Source organism: Equus przewalskii, chromosome 28 (assembly GCF_037783145.1).
Source record: "Equus przewalskii isolate Varuska chromosome 28, EquPr2, whole genome shotgun sequence".
Lineage (NCBI taxonomy): Eukaryota > Metazoa > Chordata > Mammalia > Perissodactyla > Equidae > Equus > Equus przewalskii.
This window is the reverse complement of record NC_091858.1, coordinates 4824811-4843568: the sequence shown is the minus strand read 5'-3', so window position 1 is coordinate 4843568 and position 18758 is coordinate 4824811. Positions and strand designations below refer to the sequence as shown.

At 41.8% G+C, this 18758-nt stretch overlaps 1 pseudogene; it reads right to left on the bottom strand.

The window, feature by feature from the left end:
• Positions 1 to 2390: 2390 nt before the first annotated feature.
• Positions 2391 to 3058, bottom strand: LOC103554301 (methyl-CpG-binding domain protein 3-like 1; annotated as a pseudogene).
• Positions 3059 to 18758: the final 15700 nt, after the last annotated feature.

Here is an 18758-nt window from a genome sequence, read left to right as displayed (position 1 = left end):
CTGTCCTCAGAAGTCAGGCCCACTGCTTCTTCTGTCTTCACTGCACCTCACAGGGGAGGGCACTCTGCCCGCCCCAGGTATGGGCACTGCAGGATCCCACAGACCAGGAGATACGGAAGCTGCCCAGCCTTGGCATGAATGGTGGACCTAGGACTGATATGTGTGCTCTCTGTGACTCTCCACTCTGCCCCGATAGTGGTCACTGCTTATCAATCCCAGTGGGATTCAGTCAAAGTTCACTGTTGGCCATGATGTATACCCCAGATGGCAATGAGAAGTATCTGGAAGATTTAATGGGTCTTAATGGATCCTTTCTGACAAGATGTCAAAACTTTCCATAGAAAAGAGAAAGCCAGTGTCACTACCCAGTGCCCAGTCACCCTCTAGCCTGTCAGTCAGCATGGCACTTGGGGGTCCTTTTCCTGAGTGTATGAAGGAAGGGTTCTGTGCAGGAGAATGTCCTGAGGGTTTCCTATGGAGGTGAGGCCTTTGGCATGGGCTCAGGCCCAGCCTGGTTCAGAGACTCCTGGGGGTGAGGCAGGCAGAAACCACTTGACAAGGGGCCCCTGAGACACCCGTCTCTCTCCAAGCATGTCTCAGCCTCTCTGGCAACCTGGACACACCCCAACAGACTAGAGGACAAGACTGTGGTTAGTGGTGGGGCTGGGAGTCATGGGAAGGCAGGGGGATCAAGGTCTCTGGCTCAGAAGGGGAGTGGCCTCTCCCCTGCAAGCCCCTGAGCAAGTCACTGCCCCTCCACGGGTCTGGGTCTCCTTCTCTGGGAAATAGAGGGAGACAGTCTGTGGTACAGGCCTCACAGGGGCATGATGAGGTTCAAGGGAGGAGGGGAGTGTTCTGGCTCCACCTGGAGGGGTGAGGGTAGAGCAATGATGACAGTCAAATGACACTGAGTCCTCAGGAGATCCTGGGAGGCAGGTGGGGCTCTCGTCACACTTTGCAGATGAGGAAATAGGCTCAGGGAGGCCAGGGCAGGCCCAAGGTCATTCACACAAGTGAGAGTTGGTGCTGGGACTGATCTAGAATCAGAACAGGCTGGAGGTGGGAGCAGGATACGTACAGGGTGACTGGGGCCAGATGTTCAGAGCCCAAGGTCAGGAGCCTCGGAGGACGTGGATCAGAGTATGATCTCACTGACCCTCTCATCGACTCTGGCAGGAGGCGACCTCCATGTTGGCCACCCTGGAGATGGACCCCCGGTGAGCCCAAGAGAGGCAGCAGCAGCAGGTGAGGGTGCCTGTTGGGGAGGGGCCCAGGAGTCAGAGGAAGGGGCTGATCTTCCCTCCTGGCTGGAGGTCTCCACCAGGAGAGAAGGGCTTTTCTCCTCCAGCCCCGTTCCTGGTGCCACAGAGCCTAAAATGCCTGCATTGGAAGTGACCGGGAGGAGACCTAGAAAGACTGGGCCCGGGATGGATTTGGGGTGGGGAAGGGAAGGGACCACATACCCTAGGATTTGCCAAAAGCTGGCCCTGGGAGGTGACTAGGTTGTGTTTGGTGTTCCTGAGGGGAGAGGAGGGAATTGAGGGGAGGCATCTAAGGGTCCTAGGCTGCTTTATGTGGGAGCCTGGGTGGCCAGGAGGCTGGGGTGCGGAGTTTCAGGGGAGAGTCCTTGGAGGCATCTGAGAGCCGGAGCGCATCACTAACCCCATCCCAATGGCACAGGGTGTTGTCCTCTTCCTTGGCACATACTTCAGTTACCTGTAGCTGCTGGACACTGATGGGGGATTTTCTGGAGGCGAGTGAGCCTAGAGGTGGGGCTGAGGTGATCAGGATCCTGCGGTTTGGGAGGAAAGAGCCCCTCATGGGCCCTGTGCTCAGCACTTGGCAAATATCCTCTAAATAGATCCTCCCAGCCTCCCCTTGAAGCTGGGGCAACAGGCCCATCTTAGCACTGAATGAATGGAAAATCCACATAAGCCGCCATCCATGTTCCCTGGGCTGGTGAAGCTCAGAGCTGCCTGACTGCAGAGCTGCAGCAGGTTGTTTCTGAGCTGGACCCAGCCTCTCCCTCAGGCCCTGCCCATGGTTGGAGTGAAGTGGGCCTCTCCAAGTCAAAAGCACATCAGTGGCAGAGCAGTACCTTCCTGCCTGAGGCCTCAGTCTCCCCGTGTGTCAGTAGAGAGGATTGGGCTACAAATTTGGCCTCAGCTTCCCTGCTCCCCCTGCTCTGGAGCCCAGAGCCTGGCCAGGTCCAAGTCCTATTTCTGGAAGTACCTGCCCCCTGTTGGGCCCTGGAAGTAGTGCAATGTGAGGAGGTTTGGTGATGGGGGCTAGTTATGGGCTGAGAGGGCTGTTTCTGATGGACTTGGCTGTCTACCTTCCAGAATAATGTGATCAACTTCCAGAGAAGTGTATCAGTATATTTTAAAGTTTCAAGAGCTCAGCAAGAAAACATTAGGGACACTGCAAAGAGACATCAATAAAGTGTGGTGCTCCATTTCGTCTGCACTATCCTCTGTCTCTTTCATAGTGTTAGGACATCCTTCTTGGACCCTCACTTTCTCTGCCTCACTAATGAGTCTGTCCACAATCACCAATACCACAGGTCTCTCTCTTGCCATCTTCACCATCCTTTCCTTTTTCCTGAGATCTTCCTCAGTCGCCAGAAATTGTTTGCAGCGGAGCTGTTGGATGCCCAGACCTGCTCCTGGAATCATCCCTGTCAAATCTGAAGACTGGGCAGGGGTGGGCATGGGGCTGGAGTGCAGACCACCTGCAAGCACAGCTGGCAGCAATTCACGTGTGAAACTAGGCACAAGTTTTTTCAAGGCTTTGGCAAGATCCAAAGGACTTACCAGTTCCTGCACTGGTGCAGGCCTGGAGTCCTTGCAGTCTCTCCTTCCAGCAGACCCACTTGGGCTGGTCCAAGGTGTCCTCTTAGTGATCCCTCATTGCCAAGAAGGGATGGAATTCTAGTAACCAGCCTCTTAAGTGTGTAACTGCACATCCTCAGAGGGATGGAGACGCTTAAACCAGGCTTTGAGTTGGGTTGGTTCCCACAGTAATGCTGCTTCCTCTGTGAAGACTTGACTATCATACTTCTTTTTCTCTTGCCTCTAAAAATAAATCATGGAGTTGGATATAAATGATAAATGAAGCTTGCTTTCTTAGGACAGTTATCTTGCCTGTTTTGTACTTCCACCTTCCCTCTCTCTCTCTGGGGATAGATCTGACCTGTGTCCTGGGACTTCTTCAAGCCAATTTGGGTCACGAATAGAAAGCTCAAGGTCAAAACTCAGGACCACTCTAGATCATTTCTCCTCCATCACCTTGTAACACTTCCTCCTTGTTTGAGTGTGATTTTCCTCTATTTTTGTCCTTGACAATCTCAAGTGCACAAGTCCTGGTACTCCGTTAGGACAAATGGTACCCAATCTTTTCCTAAATCCCAAATCTCACCATTTCTGTGTTTTTTGACTACTCATTTGGTTAACATTGACCACTTGGTGTTCATAGCTCCTTTATGGCTTAAATCAATAGAGACGTTATCAACCAGCCCACTCTTAGTGGCTCACTCCCATATTCCTAATGTTTACATAACCCAAATAGTCATTTTCAAAAATAAGTAATTCAGAAAATGTATTCACCCACCACAAATTCCTGATTTCCATTATCTTTATTCAAAGACTCAGACAGTAGATACCTATTCCTCAAGATTGAAAGTGATGCCAAATCACCATATCCTCACCTTAATTTCCTTTTGTACCTATGAATCCAAGATTCCATGGATTGATTATGATCGCAGTAATTCCCTTGAAATAATCAAAAATTCTTTCACACTCATTGTGTTTATGTTGTAAGACTTCAAACCTGGAAGATCCTGATTATCTGCCATACCATAGCTAGTCTTATAAGAACTGCTGAAGTAAAAGCACAAAACATGATATTTTGATAACATTGTAAATCCAAAGTCACCTGCATCAAGTGGGAAGCATCCGTAATGCCTGGAAATTTTCTCTTTTCTTATGTGTTGGCTTAATAGCAAAACAAGTCACTTGATTAAAAATTTGGCGAAGGACCAGAATAGACATTTTTCCAAAGACATACAGATGGGTACTAGGTATATGAAAAGGTGTTCAACGTCACTAATAATGAGGGAAATGCAAATCAAAACCACAATGAGGTATCACCTCAGATCTCTTAGGATGGCTATTATCAAAAATCTAAAGGTAACAAATGTTGGTGAGAATGTGGAGAAAAGGGAATCCTTGTGAACTGTTGGTGGGAATGTAAACTAATAAGGCCATTATGGAAAACAGTATGGCGGTTCCTCCAAAACTTAAAACTAGCATATGATCCAGCGATCCTACTTCTGAGTATATGTCCAAAGGAATTGAAATCAGGGCCTTAAAGAGATACCTGCATTCCCGTGTTCACCGCAACATAATTCACAATAGCTGAGATATGGAAGCAACCTAAATGTCATCGATGGATGAATGGATGAAGAATTTGTGGTGTATGTATATACAATGGAATATCATTCAGTCTTAAAAAAGAAGGAATTCCTGCCATTTGTGACCACATGGATGGACCTGAGGACTTTGTGCTAAGTGAAATAAGGCAGACAAAGACAAATGCTGTTCCATCTCACTTATATATGGAATCAAAAATAGTAAAACTCCTAGAAGCAATAATTTGAATGGTGGTTGCCAGGGGTTGGGAGATGGAGAAATGGGAAACTGATAGTCTGAGGATAGTTAGGCAAGATAAATAAGTTCTAGATTTCTATGATACAGCATAGTGCCTATAGCTGACGATACTATATTGTGTACTTAAAATGTGTTAGTAAAGTAGATATTATGTTGTGTTCCTCCCACAGAAGAATAATAGTAATAACAACAGTGGGAGAAAACTTTGGGAGGTGGTGGATATGTTTATGGCCTTGACAGTAGTGATGATCTCATGGGTCCAAATACATATAGTTATGACCAAATTCATCAAACTGTATGCAGAAAAATATGACATTGCCGTTGATTCTTCTGCATCCTAAAACACACCATAACTTCATCACAAGAAAAAAAAATGTAACTGTGTATGGGGACAGATGTTAACTAGACTTACTGTCTTTCAGTCATTTCACAATATATACAAATATTGAGTCGTTATATTGTATAACTTAAACTAACATAATGTTATATGTCAGTTATACTCTAGTGAAAAAAAAACACCATATAAGACCATTTGAATATTGTAGACAAGTTCAGTGAAACTACCCCATTCCCATATGAGGATTACAGGAAGCAGGGAGGATGACGTAAGATGGAAGGAGAAACCAGCTTCTGGATGATGGCTGCTTTCCATCCTAGATAGTCATATTTTAATAGAAACTCATGATGAAAAGTCTTCAAGACTTAAAAGATTAAGTTTCTAATTTGTGTAATTAGTGTAATTTGGGGTATAAGGAAAGCAGTAAGAGGTCTCAGCATCTCTCAAATCATAGTGGAAAAATAGCCCTGTCTTCAACAGGCCAGCCCTTGGCCTTTTGTGCAAAGTAGGGTAAGGCTCAGATGATATGAAGGACAGGTTGTATGCAGCACTATCCTCATTCCAACAGAACTCTCTCACCAGACATGACCCAGTGGATCTTTAAAATAAGTTACAGAACATAAAGAAAGGAAAACTTAGTTTCTTTTGTTTTGGTGAGGAAGATTAACCCTCAGCTAACAACTATTGCCAATATTCCTGTTTTTTTTGCTTGAGGAAGATTAGTGCTGGGCTAACATCTGTGCCAATCTTTCTCTGTTTTGTATGTGGGATGCCTCCACAGCATGGCTGATGAGTGGAGTAGGTCCATGCTCAGGATCCAAACCTGAGAACCTGGGCTGCCGAGTGTGTGGAAATTTAACCACTCAGCCATGGTGCCGGCCCCAAGACAGGAAAACTTTGTTGAGAGGGAAAATTTTACAGATCAAAGGAAAAAAATTCTAGAATTTTCACATCTTGTAACAAATAAATGATATGCCCTGATCTAGCCTTACGGGCATATCATGGGTACTTTTATAATAAATACTTTTCATTTTCAGTTCAAAAACATCCAGCTGCTTAAATAAAAACAAAAAACAAAAAACAGAAACGGAATTAATTTTTTAAGATGATAAAGTAATAACATACCAGTGGCTCCAAGGGAAAGCTTTCAAACAAAGCAGTCATTTTTGGTAACCATTGTAGAAGATGCTGCTATCACTGTTGAAATGATGGAACTAATCCAGAGCAATCTATATTTTGATTAACGACAAAGGAGCTTAATCAGGTGCCAAGAATACTCCCTTGGAAATAAAACTCCCATCATTATCTCTGGAAGTTATTTCATCATTATTTCTGGAACTTTTGGACACAATCATTCATCTTCAAAAATAGCAGACATAATGCAAAACAAAACAGAACAAACAGCAGAGGAAGGTGAATCTTGCTTTGTCAAACACCAAAAGGGAATTAGTGCCCATTGGCCACATCTCTAGGAGCCACACTGTGTGAAGGCTTTCACCAGGACCACGCTTGTCCATTCAACAAGAGGAGTCCTCAGGGATGTTCACCTTACTCCCCGCGCTATCAAAACTGAAAACAACCCAGAGAGAGACAGAGAAGACATGTTAAAGCTTGAGTTCCTCATTTAAAGCATGCAAAGTATCTGATTGTAAGTTCAAACGGGGAAAAAAAATCTACTAGCATCCTGGCAGAAAGATTGCTTTTTAATGAGAACATACCATGTACTTCATACTCTCATCACTGAGGATAACCGCTGTTCAGTGTGATATGGAATCAACTTTCCCATGCATGGTAAACACGCATTTGTTTTTATAAAATAAGGATTATACTCTATACGTTTATATCTCACTTTTCAAATATACAGTGTGATTATAATCATTTTACAATTATTTCAAACTATTTCAAAGGTTATTAAAAGAACATGTCTGAATTTATTTCACAATGGCTGAAGGAAAAGTCAACTTGTATTCAAGACAAGAAGAGGAGGAATGCTTACTTAGGTAGTAGTTTTAAAAGCGAATCTCTGAGGAATTGACTTTTTAAACTGAAACTGTGTATAGGTTGGAAATAGTTATGTGGATCCTGGGGTGGGAATAAAGGATGGTAACAGTGCTCAGTTTACTGATAACAGCACTGCTTGGTTTTGTTTATGTGGTTCTGAGAGTTTGTGTTAAACATTACTTCCTGGATATTTACTGGAGCCATCATACGATATTGATGAACAGGAAGAGTAGGAATATTTAGTTGGTGAGTGGGGAGTTAATGGCTTCAGTTGGAGATATGTTTTATTTAGGTGCCTATGTTACCGCCAAAAAGAGGATCTTTTACTCACTGCAAGACAAGCAAACAGTCAAGAGGCTAGGTGGTAGGTGAGAAAGGGTTTCATTACAGCTTGCTAGAAAGGTGGAAGATGGGGGGACTAATGTTCGAAAGAACCATCCTACAGAACAAAGACTACAGGCTAGTTATCATATAGGGGCTGGTCCCTGGCTGGCGCAGACATCTAGTCTTAGTTCCTGATAGTCTTTTGTTTTACTGGATATGCAACAGAGACCAGAGCAATGTCCTATATGCTGATTTAATTTAAAGATAATAAGAACAAAATCTTTAATATCTATAGTAAAGATTACTATTTATTTGAGTGGCACCCACAACCATAACATGCACGTGTAGGGATTATACCTCAGAAATGAAATCTGGACGAGGTTTTTAGACAGTGTCATCGTAGAGATAACAATGGGAGAAATTGAAACAATGGAAGAAACGCATAAGAGTTCCAAGACAGCGTAGAGTAAATAGAGAGAACAAGGGGTAGAACTGAGTGCTGAGCTGTTGCTATATGAGGACCTTGTGAAGGACACCAAGGAGGTGTGACTGGGTTTACAGGCAATCAAGAGCCTGAGATGTCAAGTAGCCTAGGACAAGTAATCATCCCAAAAAGACATCAGGGTCCAGTTCTGCTTTTTTTTTCAAGTAAGATAAAGACACAGAAACACTCATTGGATTTAATTATGGGGAGATAACTGTGATCTTATCAAGATTTGTTAATACATAGATCATTGGGGATCTTAGTAAGTCTAAGGTGTAGGGGGAGTGAGGAGATTGTAATTCAATGAGTACTGATCATTCAAGTTCATTGTGAAGGGGAATGAAGACATGGGGCAAAAACTAGATAGAAGTTGGCTCAGGAGAGGTGTTTGTTTCAATAATGAAGAGATTCCTCTAGAGCAGGAAAGAAAGGGATACAATTGGAATAAACAAGGATTGACATGACTTTTCAATTTAGTCAGGAGACGAGTCACTACTCGGTAAGAATTCAGGGATGTTTGTAGACTTCATGGCAGTGAGCTGAAGTATTTCTTCAAATTATCTAATTCATCAGTGTAGTAGGAGATGATCCCATTTGGGGAAAGTGAGAGGAAAGGTAAGAAATTTTTAGATTCAAAAGGCTTGGTGAAGGTCGAAAATACTTATGCAGCATGAAAGGCTGACTTAATTACCAAGTAGGATGCCTGATAATTTTGAAAGCCTCTGGGAGATTTGTGACACTGGAATTAGACCTGGTCAGTGACTTAATCATGTGATGTGACAGATGCAGCCATGGAAAGGATGATACAGTATTTGGAGTCATCTGGAATGTGGTCTTGATCATCAGATATGGTAAAAGGTTGGAGGGACATGCTAATGTTTGTTCCTGGTGTGTATGTGTTGAAATAAGTAAGTGTAGGTGAAACCTGTGCAAAACGGAGGAGAGGAGGGGCTGATGTTAAGGAATTTGGGACAATGTGCTGCAAGTTCCTCTGAATTAGGAGAAACTTAACATGGGGAGTAATTGTGCTAACTTGCTGAAAGGAGAATAGTCATGATAAGAGGGAGGAGTCTCAGATCATCCATCTGAGGTGACATCCAGGTAAAACTTGGGTCTGGGATCTACCTCCCAAGACAAGCATGTTTAGGAGTTTGAGATTCAGAGACAACAGAGGCAAGTTTATGTTGTAGCTCTGTCATTTTCTAGCATGGAATTTTGTTGTATTACTAAAGCTTTCTGAACACAGTTCACTTCACTTGTTAAGTGAGTAACAAATCCATAAACATGAGGGAAATAGGATTATATAAGCCAATATATGTATTTTCAACTCACAGGGTCTCAATTCATACTACCAGAAATGTCTTCTCTTTTCAGGAGTTCAGGATCAAAGGGTTGTAACGCACCTCTGTTCCTGACACGTTGCGTTATTTGTCCTCTACATTTGCTGACCCCGTCTGCCCCATGCGGATTGTGGGACACAACAGTAGACTTATGCATGTGCACTCCTGCTTCTTTCCTGTGCAAGGGGTTTTTAGTGTCTGATATGCATGATGGGAGTCATTGAACAGCGCTAGCAGGACCTGAGTCCTTGGATTGTTCCATCCACCATTAAAGAGATTCCAAAGTAGCCTGGCCACATGTCCAAGGCCATGTGGAGCAGAGCAGTGCCAATGTCCTGATGTTGCTTGAATCCCACCTGTGGAGGAGCCAAGATAGCCGAGGATAAGTGTATCCAGAGGGTGGGGAGCAGAGTACAGCAGGGAGGATGGGGGCTCTAAAGGGCTGGAGTGAGTGTTGGAGAAGCAATGTGTTTACATGTCACTAACAATTAATAACTCAGAAATTCTAGAGTGGTGTCCTTGCTGTGGAGACAAGATTCCTCATGTGATAATTATAAGGGTTTCCTAGGACTCGGTGTTAGCCCCAGGAATTAAATATTAATTAAATAATACTTCTAAACAGGAGGCCTAATTAAGGTATAAAACCTCATGATTTTTATTTTGTTATCTACAAAATGGGGATATTGCTATCTTCCTTATGAGCAGCAGCATCCAAGCCTTCTTTCCTTTGGTCCTGGGAGAAGAGAGGGCTCCCCTGTTTGTCTCAGGTCATCTGTAGGCACATGGGTAGGGAGGGTCACTAGCAGGTGTATGTTTTGCCATTCATGACTGGTGTCTCTAGCAGTATTTTAAAAGACTGGAATCTCACAGCGTTTTTCTGTTTCCTCAGCTTTATCTGCTTAGTTTTGCAACAGTGCCTGGATGAGAACACAGAGGAAGACAGGTTGTGGCTGAGTTCCTGACAATGAAACAACAGGTGAGTAGGGACTTGTTCTCACTCCTGAATTTATCCATCTTTTGCCAATTGGGCAGGTTTCTCCTCTTGCCCTGGATCTTCTAAGTGCACCTGGGCAATATTAGTTCCAGTTACATTTCACTAGGACCCTCTTAGACATATGACAGATCAGGGAATAATCAAGAAATTCTCCTTGCCAACATGTAAACTAATTTATTCCATTCTCCATTAAGGACGTTCTTGCAGAGGAGAAATGTGAAAGATTGTGGTTTTTTCATCCATCCCTTGGCCTTGTGGGTAAAGGCTTCTCTTTTTTTTTAAAAAAAAAGATTTTATTGTTTTCCTTTTTCTCCCCAAAGCCCCCCGGTACATAGTTGCATATTCTCAGTTGTGGGTCCTTCTAGTTGTGGCATGCGGGATGCTGCCTCAGCGTGGTTCAATGAGCAGTGCCATCTCCGTGCCCAGGATTCGAACCAACGAAACACTGGGCCGCCTGCATCGGAGCGTGCAAACTTAACCACTCGGCCATGGGGCCAGCCCCTAAAGGCTTCTCTCTTTAACCATGTGAGGTACTGCAGTGGGTCTAGGCATGTGGTGAACACAGGGATAGAGATGAGTGAGAGCAGAAGTGCATAGTCCAGCAGGAGGCAGATGTTTCATCATGTGATTTCAACCAACCCAGGGTTACAGGTGCCAGGGTGGAGGCTGTGCAGCATTGAGGTAGGAGAAGACAGAGGGTTGGACCAGAGGGAGTAATGAGGAATCATTTATTTTCCTCACTTTTAAACATATTAAAGTTTTTACAGAACGTACTTGAACATTTTGATAGATTCCAAAAATACACAAAATTCTTTTACCAATCCCTTCCCAATTTGTTCACAATCACCCAGTTTCCATCTGTGTTATTAACCCTTATTCAAATTTGAAAACTGACTGCAATGTCTATTGTTTTCTTTATTTTATTTTTTCTTAATTTTGACTGTGTATTGAGAAGGAGTATAATAGACAGAATAAAATATACGGTACTGCTCCACAAAATGGCAGACTGGGAAGCTCTAAGCTCTCACTTCCCCACAGTCACATCAAAAAAACAACCAGAATCTGGATCAGCTGGGACCAACAGCCCAGAGGAACAAAGAAGCGGCAGAGATGATCTCTTAAAACGTTTTCTGCTCCCCTCACTGCTGGGCCCTATTGGGAGGGGTGTGTCTGAAAAATGTCTCTGTGTGGTTTTTAGTCATTGTTTCTTGTCTTTATTCAGTGAAGCCCATAGACTTAAGGTAACTTGTGCTTTCTTGAAAGCAGCTGTGATGAGCTGGCCCAAGGAACTCAAGACCCCTCTCTGTGCTGTTGACTTGGGACTGTACATTGGGTGCTGGGTATAAGGGCCCTTTCTTCCCTTGGCCCAGATGTGAGCTTAGAAGGCCATTTCATTCACTGGGATAGTCTACCAGGTCCATGGAGAACACGTCTGCTCTGCCATAGTTTGGGGCGGCAGCCTGTGTTTTGAACCATTGGGCCATGCTTGTGTATCACTGGGGCTCCTAGTGTGCTCAATGAGTCTGAGGTTATAGGGAGCCTATGCCTGGGGGGATGTATCAGTGGGAGGGGTCCTGCCACCCCTCCATGGGCCCTGAGTATAGGTGGAGCCAAGAGTGTACAGGGCTGGGATGCCCTGCTTGCCTGTGCCATATGAGGTGCCTGGCAGCTGAGGGTGATAAAATTTGTGGTGTGCAGGGGATGGAGAGACAGGAGGTGTGGCTTATCATTGTTTCTAAGCACACTCTCAATTCTGGCTACTGACACCAGAAGCTTCTTCTTTTATTCTTACTTATGTGGATGCTCCTCCACAGCACTGTTTGCCAGCATAGATTCTTCTGTCTGAGTTTTGCAATTTGAAGTGCATCATAGCTCAACTCTAGGCCCTATTATTTTCTTTCTATGCCTTTTTAAAAATAACCTGTGGGTTACCTAATCCATTTCTAAGTCTATCATTATTAACCTTAAGCCTTTAAGCCCCAGCTTTTATCTGCATCCTGAATTTATGTATATAATTGCCTAGTTGGTTTTATGACTTGGATGTCTCATAGGCATTATGTATTAAAAATGATCCATTCATTGATGGGCATTTACGTTGTTTCTATATCTTTGCTATTGTACATAATGCTGCAATAAACATAGGAGTGCATTTATTTCTTTGAAATTCTGTTTTCATTTCTTTGGGGTATATACTCAGAAGTAGAATTGCTGGATCATATGGTAGATCCATTTTTAATTTTTTAAAGAACCTCCATATTGTATTCCATAGTGATTGGACCAAATTACATTCCTACCAACAGTGTATAAGTGTTCCCTTTTTACCACATCCTCCCCAGCAATAGCCAAGATACAAAAATAACCTAAATGCACATCAATGGATGAATGGGTAAAGATGTGAGATACAGATACACACACACACACACACAGACACACACACACACACACTGGAATGTTACTCAGCCATGAGAAAGGAGGACATCTTGCCATTTGTGACAACATGGATGGACCTTGAGCATATTATACCTAGTGAGACGTCAGACAGAGAAAGACATGGACTATATAATATCACTTATGTGTGGAATCTAAAAAATCCAACCTTATAAAAACAGAGAGTAAAAGTGTGATTACTAGGCCATGGGGAGTGGGCCGATAGGACAGTTGTTTAAGGGTGCAAACTTGCAACAAGTAGTAAATAAGCCCTAGGGATCTAATGCATAGTATAGTGAACACAGACAGCAATATAGTACTACAGTCATCAAACTTGCTAGGAGACTAGAACATAATTACTCCAAAAAGAAAGAATAATTATGTAATGTGATAGAGGTGCTAAATATCACTACAGTGGTAATCATATTACAGTATATAACTGTATCAGACTAACATGTTGTATGCTTTAAACTTATACAATGTTATATGTTAAATATATTAAATTAAAAAAAATGATCCAACCCTAAAATCATGGTCTTCTTTACCCTCTCCTTGACTGTGTCCCTGATTTCCTATCTGAATAAATTGTACCACTATTCACCTAGTGACCCTATTCCACACTCTAGAAGAATTTTCTCATCCTGTATCTCCCCACATCACAGACAACCCATTGCCCAGCCCTGCCCATGCTTCCCCCAATGTGTATCTCAAAACACTTCTCTCCATTTCCAGGTGGAGGGGAGGAAAACAAATCCTCTACCCTCTGGGTCCTTCTGGCTGGTCTATGAGTTAAATTGACATGAGACAGAATAACAGGAGAAAATCAAACAAAGTTTTATAACACATATACGTGGGAGATACTGAGGAAAACTGAACAATTCACCAAAATGGCAGAGGCTCTCATCTTGAATACTATCTTTAACTAAAGACAAAGGAGGATGTTGGGAGTAGGAGAGTCAGTTATGGGAGGTTACCAGAAAAGCACAGTAAATAAGAGTAAGGTTATTATGCAGATTTAAGGCCTTGCCTTCTGCATTGGTAAGAGTTTCTAGAAATAAAGTCATGCCCCCTTCTTCCTGGTACAGAGAGGGAGATACCTTTACAGATAGAGATTTCTCTTGCAAATGTAAATGTCTCTTACAAAGGGTAAATTATACTTTTGTAAACAAAATTGAAACATTTATCTTTTTCTCCCTACCTGAGTCTTCAGGAATTTGGAAACTTTTAGTGAGAGAGTATTGTTATTTTCATAGCAATCTAGTTATTTGCATAAGTTCAGTAAGAATCTGTTCTGTTTATAAGAGGACACAATGGAAACATTGGTTATATTTCCAAAGCTTTGACTGGAATGTCGCATTTGAGAGAAACAGGCATAGACTCAGATATGAGAGACAGCTTTTGAGAAACAAAGATTGGACTTTATGCAATAAAGCCGCTTGGAAATATTACACTAGTATTTTGTTTACAGGGTTCCCAACAACCTTACTGGGTAAGTAAGGAAGGTCACTTATCTTGCAGGTACCTGAAACCTTGAAATATTTTGGGAACCTCAAGAAGAGAAGAATTCACCCAAATTGTAGGCTTTGTCTGATAACTCCTTGGCTTTCCTGACCTTGAGAGGTCTTTAAAGTTCAATCTGAGATTCCTTATAAAAAGTTCCAGAAAAGCAGGATGAAAAGAGCCTATATGATCAATTGCTATTCTTGCTGTACTTATGTAAATAATTGGGCCAAATTTATTGAAACTGTATTTACTTTACAAACCAATCAGTCTTCACTTGGCTATCTTTGGTAAAAATGAGGGTGATTTTAGAGAGAAAAATTATGCTTCAGTAAAAATTATAATACATATTTTTGGATATTAGATCCTAGTTCTGCTAATTGTCTTTGAGGTTTTTCTTTTCTACCTGTGTACTGGACTGGATCCTGAATCCTTCTAGTCTCCTTAAATATCTAATGGCAAATCTCCAAACTAATGTTTTCAATATCTTTTCTATCATTTTTATTTGAAACCATTGAGAACTGAAACCACCCTTGTTCCTAAAGCTCCTGAATTAAAGCTGAACAACTTGATATAAACTTGAGAGATTACTATGATAGCATGCCTGTTGCTGTATAAGCCACTCAAAAGGATACCTGAATACTCAATGACATCATCATAGACATTTTAAGGTTTGACACTGACGTCTAGAAATCTTCTTAACTGGCTGTCCTCTGAGCTCAGAAACTGGTTTATAATTTGCTCCAATCATTAGCCTTATTTTTCTTTTTATTTCCAAAGAAATACTTCTTATTAAATACCTGATTGCTTGCTTCCACAATGCAGGCCTAACTTTGGGAGCCCACCTGCATCACCACCTTCTAAAATCAATTTAACTGCACCGATATATTATAAGGACTAAGAAATGTGTTCAAAGAGATGGAACAATCTCCAACTCAGCTTCTGGACTATGAAACTTCTTACAGTTTCAAAAGCGGAGCTGTAAGAGATCAGAATTGGTCACCCCAAAATGTGTCTCTTTGGCATGAGGATTATTTTGGGCTGGTTACTTTTAAAAACTGCAGACATGGGAGGAGCTCTGAAAAGCAGAAATTACCCTTTGTAAGACACATTTATATTTGTAAGGGAAATCTCCATCTGTAAAAGTGTCTCCCTCTTTGTACCAAGAATAAGAAGGGATGACCTTATCTCTGGAAACTCTTACCAATGCAGAAAGCAAGGCCTTAAATCTGAATAATAAACCTTACTCTTGTTTACTGTGCTTTTCTGGTAATCCCCCATAACTGACTCCCCCAAACCCAACATCCTCCTTTGTCTTTAGCTAAAGATGGTATTTAAGATGAGAGCCTCTGCCATTTTGGTGAATTACTCAGTTTTCCTGAATATCTCCCATGTATACATGTTATAAAGCTTTGTTTGATTTTCTCCTGTTGTTCTGTCTCATGTCAGTCCAATTCGTAACCCAGCCAGAAGAACCCAGAGGGTAGAGGATTTGTTTTCCTTCCCTATACAGGACTTCTCCAACCATTTATTTAACTATTTTTTCCTTGACCTTCATCAGAGTTTTTCCAGTTTTAGGTTGTGATGAATGGAGCTGCTAAGAACATTCATGACCAGGATTTAGTTTGAACATAAGTGTTATAAAGAATTAGTCAGGTGAGGGGTGCTTAAGACCACCCCTGGGTTTGATGACTCCCTAGAAGAACTCCAGAACTCCACCAAGCTGACTTCTTGAGGGTCATACTGATACCACATGGCCTGAGGCCCCCACCATTAATCACATCATTAGCCTAAACTACCCAAGGCCCCAGCTATATAAAGACACTCTAATCAGGCAGGACATTCCAGGGGCTTAGCGGTTTCCTCCTGGAGGAGGAAAAGCCAGAACTTTCTTTGGAATGTGCAGGTTCTGAACTTCCCAGACCTGCTGAGTCAAACCTTTACTGCACAAGTTTTCATTTCTATGGAATGTTAACCTAAAAATAAAAAGCTAAAATGAGAGACAGAGAGGCATTTATTTTTGGGATCAAAGAATTGCAATTCAGGGATCACAGATTCAGGTATAAACCCAAATAGTGTCCACCTAGGGAGTAAAGGTTAGGGGCTTCAAAAGCAAAGGGAGGTTTGCATTACAAAGAATGCTCATTAGGGTTGGAAACAGAAAGCTAATCTTGACTTAAAATAATTGACTGCCAAGGCTACCTAGAGAGAGGCAAAAGTCAGCCACTGTGCTGAACTGCAGGTTTCTTGCAGTGTGACTCAGAAAGTTCATGTTCTGCTTGATGAGGACAGGCATAAGACCCGTTTCCTTAAGGGCTTCCCCAGCTCCAGGTTAAAGTTCTTAGACATAAGTGACTCCATTTTGTTTCATATTTCACAGGGATAAATGCCCAGAGGTTGACCTGTTGGGTCATAGGGTACTTGGATTTTTTGTTTGTTTGTTTTTGGTTTTGAAACTGACACACTTTTCCAGAGTGGTTCTATCATTTTATGTCACCATCAGCAATGTGAGTGACCCAGTTTCTCCACATCCTCTCCAGCATTTGGGACTGTTCCTACATTTTATTTAAGACATTCTGATAAATGGGTCATGTTCTTGCGCTATGATTTTTTTATTTGCATTTCCACAAAATGGCTAACATCTTTTCATTTGCTTCTTTTCCAACGGTATATCCACTTCAGTGAAGTGGCTGTTTGTCTTTAGCTATTTTGTAATTTGGATCATTTTTTTTTTTTTTTTTACTGCTGTGTTTCAAGAGTTCTTTTTTACACATTCTGGGTTCCAGCTCTTGGTCGGATATGTGGTGTGTAAATATTTTCTCCCTGTTTCTGTAATCTGTCATTTCATTCTCTTAAAAGAGTCTTTCACAGAGCTTAGGTTTTTAATTTTGATGATTCTCAGTTTATCCGTTCTTTATTATGTATCAAAAGCAGTTTGTTTGGATCTCTGTTCTATTTGTTTGAGTATCTATTCTGTGCCATTGTTCAATGGTTCTATATCTCTGCCTATAACACACAGTCTTTATTAGTTTCATAATAAGAGTTGAAATTAGGGGCAACTTTATTCTTGTTTTTTGAAATTGCTTTCGCTCTTCTAGTTCCTCTGCCTGTCTGTAAAGTTGTTTTGAAAGACAGACATGAATATATTCTTTTTTATTATGCCAATGAAAGTTATACAACTTGCTTTTTTCACTTAACAATTCATCATTAATATCTTTCCATGTCAGTCCCTATGATCCACCTCATTTAAAGAATAGACTTTTAAAAAAAAAAAACACACACAAATTCATAGCATTGCATTGTTTGGATGTCCTAGAATTTATTTAACTCAGCCCCTCTTAATAGCTGTTATTTTTCCCCAATTTTTTGTTACTATAGTAAGTAATGCTGAAATCAATATTCTTATCACACGTGTAGTTGCACAGATGTCCCCCACAAACATTTGTTGTCTTTGACTTTCCTTATGGAATATGTAAAGATAACTTTGCGTAAACTTTGTTGTCGGGTTTATCAATCATGCCATTTATGGCCTCTGGGCTTTGTTTTATGGTTTAGAAAGGCCTTTTCTACTCTGAAATTATAGAATAAAAATGATTCATCCACGTTTCTGCAGTTCTTTCCATGGTTTCAAGCGTACACTCCACCCCTGCCAGAGCCCCTGCAGACCTTTTACGTCCCCACCTCGACCCCCAGGAGCCTGGGAGCCACTCTAGGAGGTGCCAACCTGGGAAGCCTGGACAGGGCACCTTGGCTTGTGTGCATCTCTGGGACATTTTCCATGTCCCCTCTAGAGCCTGGAGCCAAGTCTTGTAGGATGTATGTCCCCTTCCCAACAGCCATCCCTGGTGGGAAAATGTGGTTCCAGGGACCTCCTGTAAAAATTTTCAGGGGTTGCACCATGCAGGCCACGAGCTCTGAGTGGGACTCTTAGAATCAGAAGTCCCTGGCCACTTCTTCCATATAAAATGAACAACCAAACATACTGCTTGTGGCTTTGTGCAATAGAAGGATATACTGTCTTCACACTCTTTTAGGTCTGTCTCTGTTTATAACTGTTATATAGCAGCACTACAAACATAAACAATTTTTTGATCCCCACAACATAACGAGCAGACCTATCCATGCACCAGGCCTAAGTTTATTCCTCCTCCATATGCTTGTTGCATGGAACAATCATAAAGTCATTAATCTGAGCTGACTGAGAAATGATGCTATAAATGGAGATATCATAGAAGTATGGACCAACTATTGATATAACTTACTTGCACCTCTGGAACTTGTATAGCTCCATGCTACATGGACCTTTTCCATTGTAGCATTAATTGCTTCTGTGCCCATCAAATTTATGACTGAGGAGATCTGATAAGACCTAATACATAAAATGCAACTTTGATAGCGTAGTCATTTGACTCCATGCTCAGTTTTTACAAGGCCTGGAAGTACATCAAGGGGTGATCCAGAATTCTAGAACTTTGCACTTTAATCAAAATATAGAATATTTTCATCATCCATAAAATTTCCTAAAGGCCTTTTCCAGATAATGCCTCTCTCCAGAAGTAACCACCATCCTGAATTCAATCATGATTGATTAGATTTGCCTACACTTCAGCTTTATGTAAATGGTATCATATCCTCTTTTTCATCTGGCTTCTTTAACCCAAAACCAAGTTTCTGAAAAAATTCA